Raw genomic sequence first — 7122 nt, 5'->3', positions numbered from 1 at the left:
AGTCTTCCTGATATGGTCTTGCTTACTTTCCCAGCTTAATTTCTTGCCTTTCCAGTCGCAAACTTTATGAACTGACAACCCTTCTTCTATATGTGCCATGCCACATTCAGGCTCTGCCCTTGCATGCTGCATCTCCTTCGTCTGGCTAATTTCTTCTTTAGCCTTTAGGATTCAAGTTAAGAATCATCTTGTTCAAGAAGTTTCTTCAAGACTCACAAGACTGGATTAAGTTCCTTTTTTGGGCATCCATAATACTCTGTGCATATCTTTATGGCTGACCTAATGACATTTTTGTATAATTACTTGTCTCTTCTCCTTTCCCTAGCATGAGAGGTACTGATCCCTCTTCTGGAATGATGAACATATTCTCTCAGATGCTGGAAGTGCCAGTGGAGACAGGCTTCAAATGTCAGCTCCCTGTGGGGATGGCCTTTGTTGAAAAGAGCTATCTAAGCCAAGTTAGGTCCCTTTTCTGGGGGTGGTTAGCATCCAATGACTAACCAACATGGAGGTTAAAGGCTCGGCCCTTACACCTAGGGAGGTTTAAGTCTGAAGCTCACGAGAACTTCAGAAATCTCTGCAGGGTCAGCTGTGGCTTCCACTGATACTGCATCACAGCTCAACTTCTCCTTGCTCCTAATCCTGTTTCCTTCCTGCCTTTCCATGGGTGCTGATTCCAAGAACTCCCTCATCAATTTTCTGCATGTTGTTCTCCACCTCAAAATCAGCTTCCAGTGATCTCAGTGTGTGACACCTACCTTCATTTGATCTGAGAAAGTTGAGGACAGAGATGTCTTATTCATCTTTGTATTTCCAGCACACAGCAAGGTGTCTGGCACAGAGTGTGCTTTCAACAAATGCTGGTGGGCAGTTTGAATAAATGAAATTCAAAGTGAGAGAGGCATTTGGTATTGTTAAAAAAAATGAAGTGGTCAATCAGGTTTCCTCTAGAAGGCATATAGCTTCATCATACTGATAGCCTTGACAATTAAATGGGGCAAAAGTCCTGGACTTGAAGTTAACATATCTGGGTACAAGTCTTTTTCTTCCCCTTACTTATTAAGTCTGTGCATTGTTGGGTTCTAGCACCAAAATGGGGGCACACTCAAAGCAGGTGATTTGAGAAGAATTTAATAAAGGAACTACTTAACAAAGCAAAGGCCAAGTTCAAGGAAAACAACAAACTGCAGTATTGGCAGCCATTAACATGTTACTATCTCTAAGCCTGAAGGGATAGGGTGAAGGGGGCTGAGTCTAGAACACAGAGAGGCCACCAGAAGGGAACTGTGGTTTGCCTAGAGGGATATGGCTTATTCACTGAAGCCTGCAAAGAAGGGAGTTGGGGAAATAAAGGCTCAAGGCTTATTCTCCATTGCCCTTTCCTCTCCTACCAATGTCTCCCCTTGGCCAAACACAGTGAGAAGCCAGAAGCCCACGGGGTCCTTGCAGGCCAGTGGCTTTCCAGGCACAGAAGACAGAGAAGGGGGAGAGTGTGGAGAAGGGAAGAGAATGGGTCTGGAGTGAAAACAGAAGATAACCAGCACAGGGACCACACAGACTCAAGAGTTTAACTGATTTGCATCTTCCCTGGGGAAGGGAGCTCCACCTAGTCCACTGGATGGGTAAGATACATAAACATGCTTTGTTAACTGCAGACTGAAATACCGATATTACATATGGTCTAATTGAAAATATTCACTTAAGGTTTCCAAGAGTAGGTCTTCATACAACCCAAGTCTAGGAAGAGTTGTAGCAGACAGTGCTACTGATTCAGTAGCAGGAAATGACTCCCATGCCTGCTGGCTATACTGCATTTTGATTCATGGGGACTGGGGTTTGGAAAGGCCAACTTTCTGAATCATGACCTTGTGCCCTGAAATTTTAGTTCTTCTTCAGTTCATACATAAGCATGTAGCATGTTTTCTTCTGCGAGGGGATTCAGAATTAGGAGCAACTAAATGCTACAGTTCGGCATTATTTGGGAGAATGGTGTCACTTGATTTATTTGCTCAATAGTCATTAAAAAAAAATCTATATCATAGTTTCTCTAACTCCTGCCATAGCTTTTATCTTCCATCCAGTGGAAAAAGGCAGGATTTCAAATCTTCTGGAGTAAAGAAAATGTGTCCAGACTCAATATCATTTGTGGGAAATGAATTCACAACAGTTGAATTTAGTTTTTAAAAACTAACAATTCCTTCATTTGATTTATATTTTATTACTTTAAAATTCCATTTTATTATTTTGTTTGTGCATATGTGTGTGGCTATTAGACCTAAAAGCCAGAGAATTTGAATTTCCTGTGTCCCTTAGCAAAGGGCATTGCGGAATGTGTGCTTGCAAAGCAGTTTCAGTTTCATCGTTTAATCTCCTTCCCTCTCTCTCCTTCTCTTTCACCTTCTCTATCTTTCTTCCTTCTCTCCTTCTTTCTTACACACATTTGTGCATGTATTCACTTCATCCATATTTACTGAAACCTGCTGTGTACCAGTCACTCTTCTAGGGAGCAGAGATATAGAAATGAACAGAGAAAAACTGCTGCTTATATTCTCGTGGGGGAGACAGACAATAAACAAGATATGTAAGTATATATAAATATATAGTATGTGAGATGTCGGATTGGGAGAAAAATCAACTAAGAAAGGGAAGTAGGGGGAGTTGAGCTGCAATTTTTCAGAGTGATCAAGGAATGTTCATATTTAACAACACAGGTTGCTCTAAACCAACATAAAATGAAGTTATATCATGTATTACAAACACAAAATTTTGGTTCTAAATCCTTTAATGTAAAGACTGGATAACTCAGTGAGATTCTCCAAGTCCTACATTTTTAGCCTGCAAAGTAACAGATGGAGTGGGGGCAGAGAAAGTAGAAATGCTCTAACTATAGTGAAATGATTTGGAGTAATATATAAACATAAAACTCAAAATCATTCTTGACTCCTCTAATTCTTTCAGTCTGTCAGTAAATTTTCTTGGCTCTGCTGCCAACATATGTCCAGAATCAGACCACACCTCTCACCTCCCCTGGTACCACCCTGGTCTGAACCACCATCATATCTTGTTCCGTTTATTGCAATAAACATTTCATGGCCTCCCAGCTCCTAACCCTACACACATCAGCTAGAATGAGCCTTTAAAAAGTCAGGTCTTGTCATTCTTTTTTCAAACCCTGCACTGGCTCCCAATTCATACAGAGTTAACTGCCAAAGTCCTTACAATGGCTTTCAAGGCCTACTTTGACCTTTCCTACAGCTCCTGCCCTCACTCACTCCCCTCTGGCCACACTGGCATCTTCATTCGTTCTTGAATGTCAAGAATTTTCTGCCTTTAGGCCTTTGCTTTATCTTCCTCTATCTGGAATGCTTTCCCTAACTTATCCATCTCACTAACTCCCTCAAATCTTTATTTCTCTTCTCAGTGAGGCCTATATGGACTACCCTCATGAAACTTCTCAACCTCTCCCCTTCACCCCTGACCCCCATCTCCTGCTCTACTTTCTTATTTCAATAGTACTCATCACTTTTACACATTTGATAACATTTACTAAAACAATTGACTTATTATGTTTATGTGTATCTCCCCCTTGCCTGCTAGAAATAACTCCATGAGGGCAGCCCATGTGCCAGGAACAATGCTTGGTCCAGAGCAGGCACTCAATAAGTGTTTAGAAATAATTAATGCTCTCTTAAGTACATGTGGGCGCGTGCGCACACACACACACACACACACACACACACACACCACATAGACCCCATATAAACTTTTCCTATGATCTCATCTTCTCTCACATTGTCTTTGGTCCAAAACACTTTCCCACACACATTTTGGTCATATGTCTCCCTGTTATGGACTGAATGCTTGTGTTCTCCTACCAGATTCATATGTTGAAGCCCTAACACCTAATGTGGCTATATTTGGAGATGGGGCCTTGAAGGAATTAATTAAGGTAATTACTAGTAATTAAATATATATATATATTTTTTTAGAGAAAGTTGGGGAAGGATAGAGGCAGAGGGAGAAAGAGAGAATCCTAAAGCGGGCTCCACACTGGGTGGGGAGATCTCACAACCCTCAGATCATGACCTAAAAAGAAATCAAGAGCCTGACAACTGACTGAGCCACCCAGGTGCCCCACTGGTAATTAATAATTAAATGAGGTCCTAAAGGTGGGACCCTGATCCCACAGGATTAGTTCTTTTTAAGACAACAGAGAACTCCCTCTCTTTCTCTGTTCTTGCTCATGCACTGAGGAAAGGCACGTGAGCACACACTGAGAAGGCAGCCTTGTTGTGTAAGTCAGGAAGAGAGTTCTTATCAGGAACTAAACTGGCCAGCACCTTGATCTTAGACTTCCAGCTTTCAGATCTGTGAGAAATAAACTCTTATTATTTAAGACACCCAGTAGTTGGTGTTTTGTTATGGCAGTACTAGCAGACTAACACCTATCCACATGTTTAGACTCACCTTAAAGCTCTCCTCCCCCATTAAGTCATTACCAAATATATTAGTCCATAGGACATCTATTTACTGACTTTTGATAGCATTTTGAAGTAAATGACAAATTTTAGAGTTTGATTATAGTTTGCATTGACTTATTCTCTGTTTCACGTACATGTATCTGGTCTCCGCACAAAAGTATAAGCTGCTTTATGAGGCAGAGGCTGAAACAAATATAAGTCCATGGTGCCAAGTTCCCTTTGAGGAAAGCAACTGTGTTGTATTCACAGAGAGGATTATAGGATTATTTTATTGCCCAAGGTCACATAAATGGTCCTGAAACAGAACTGGATAGAGTTCTCATAAATCCTAGACCAGGATTCCATTTCTGAACAAGGATCATTTTTGATAGATGTTGAATTCATAAGAAAATGAAGGTTTTATAAAAATATATTTATGACAAAATGTATTTCCTAAGGACACCAAAGCATGTCTTCCTGACACCAAACTATGGAATAAGAGGCAGGGTGTCAGAAATGAAATCCTGGATCTTATCTCATCTCTCAATTATCTACGACATCGTGTACACCCACCTTTATGCTGGGCAGGCAAGCTCATCAGTGACGCATTGGGGCTGAAATAATGAGGAAGAGCAGGAAACTAGGGGAAGGCGCATGGACTATGCATTCATTGATCAAGCAGGCAGGCAGCTGAAAGGGATAAGAGAATAAACACATTTAGATACTTACTCGTGGAAAAAAAATAAGCAACAACCCTTTGGTGTATAAGATTATGGGAAAGGGGAAGCTGCTGTCTTGACTTAAACAGGAGCTTGCACAGACCTTGACTGGAGACATTATACATATACTTTTCCATAGTATACATTTCTACAAACTAAACAAACTGTTACCAACTAAAATGGGGTTTTAAAAATTCCTTTTTCTAAGTTACCATAGCATGTTTGGTGGTTGGTTTCCCAGGTCAGCCTGCAAAGGTCTCTGACTTGAAATATTGCAATTTTGAGGTAAAAACTACACCAAACTGAAAATGATATAATTTACTGCTGATGGTTAAGTTAAAAATATTTCATCCAAGAAGGAGGAGAAAGTGGATGAGCATTCTTGTAGAAATTCTGGAGGAATTTTGGGTATCTCCCAATCTTTGAATAGTGCTGTTGTTTACTATGTTTATTTTTACTTGAAAAGTCACAAATTTACTTTTCTTTAATAGGTACTTGCCTGGTACTACTTTTTCACATATAGAACAAGTCACCTAGGAATGAATGAAAAAAATAAGGCAGGAATTTTTATCAGGAAACTAAGCAAGAAGAAGCAAAGAGAAAGGGGTTAGAGAAAGTGTGACTGAATGTTCAAAAGAGAGCATACTTGATGAGTGGGCTGGAGGTGTGTAAAAGAAAGGCAGAGGCTGAGTGTGTGGATAATCCAATGCAAGTTGATGGAAAGAGTGATGTTTTGGAGTCCACCTTGACTTGGACTTGCATTCGGGACAAACTGTAATTCTGGACAAATTACTCCCTTAACATCTCTGCCTTAATTTCCTTCCTCATCTGTAAAATGAGGAAAGTCTTCACTTCAAAACATTGGTGTGAGGCTTAAAGGAGGGAATGTAGCTAAAAGTGAGAGTAGAAGAATCCAAAAATAAAAGTCATCAGTAAGAGCACTGCTATAGGCCAGCAGGGTGGGAGTGTGCACATAGTTAATAGGGGCAGAGCACTGCCTGGTTATGGTCTGAAATGCACTGGAGCATGAAGGTGGGATGGGAGAGAGCATGGTAGGAGCACTAAGGGAAGAGCAGAGTGTGTGCATGTTGGGACTATTCTTGTATGCCGACCGTGAAGGGAATAAATGCATAATGGAATGTATTATTCTGTGCTCTGTTCTGCAGTGGAGTTTAGCATAGCCTCAATTCTTCTTTTTCATTGAGAAAGTAGCACAATATCTCTGGAGTCTTTATCTGCAAGCACGATTGTGTTGCTTGTGAATGTTAAAAAGAAATTAGGGTTACAGCCCCAGGGCACCATTTCTGAGTAGCCTTGTGCGGCAGGGGAACAATAGGAGCATTGCTCTGTAAAGCACTGTATCTATTTATTATCTCCTCAGGGGAATGTTAGAAGGCAAGCGAGTCACAGTGAGGTTGCAGTAAACAGTAAGGATCTTTTCACATCTTCCCTAGGAAGGAATGACTTCACTCTTTGCTTTGTGTCCATCTTGGCCAATCCACAGCCTTGTTTTCCCAGGATGCCTTTTTCATTTCTTTTACCACAGGGATTTTCAACTAGGCTTTGGTGGGGGTGGTGAGGGGAGAGGATATCAAAAATAGCAGAGAAGCTTTTTCAAAATGCACATGCCAGCAGCCTGTCCGGGTGAGCTTCAGTACCTGGTGTCCCCTTGAGAGAAACAGAGGATCACATCCAGACCCAACTCACAGCTTGCAGTCAAATTTCTCTATCACATGGCTCTTTTCTTATACCTGGGCCTGTGCACACTTCTTTGCAGTCCTCTTCATCTCATCTTGTCTAAATTCCCTAATAATCTCAGAGAGCCATGCTGCATTCCAGGAAGGATGGGCTTATTGGTTAGCTACTTAGATTTTCTAGAAGTAATTGTAAGATTTTATTTATTTATTTATTTGAGAGAGAGAAGGAGCGAGCACACACCCGCG

This window comes from Eumetopias jubatus, unplaced genomic scaffold (genome assembly GCF_037043125.1).
Source record: "Eumetopias jubatus isolate StellerSeaLion01/CBP00866 unplaced genomic scaffold, mEumJub1_p1.0 scaffold_5, whole genome shotgun sequence".
NCBI classification, from domain to species: Eukaryota; Metazoa; Chordata; class Mammalia; order Carnivora; family Otariidae; genus Eumetopias; species Eumetopias jubatus.
The sequence above is the reverse complement of the archived record's forward strand: the minus strand, read 5'-3'. Positions refer to the sequence as shown.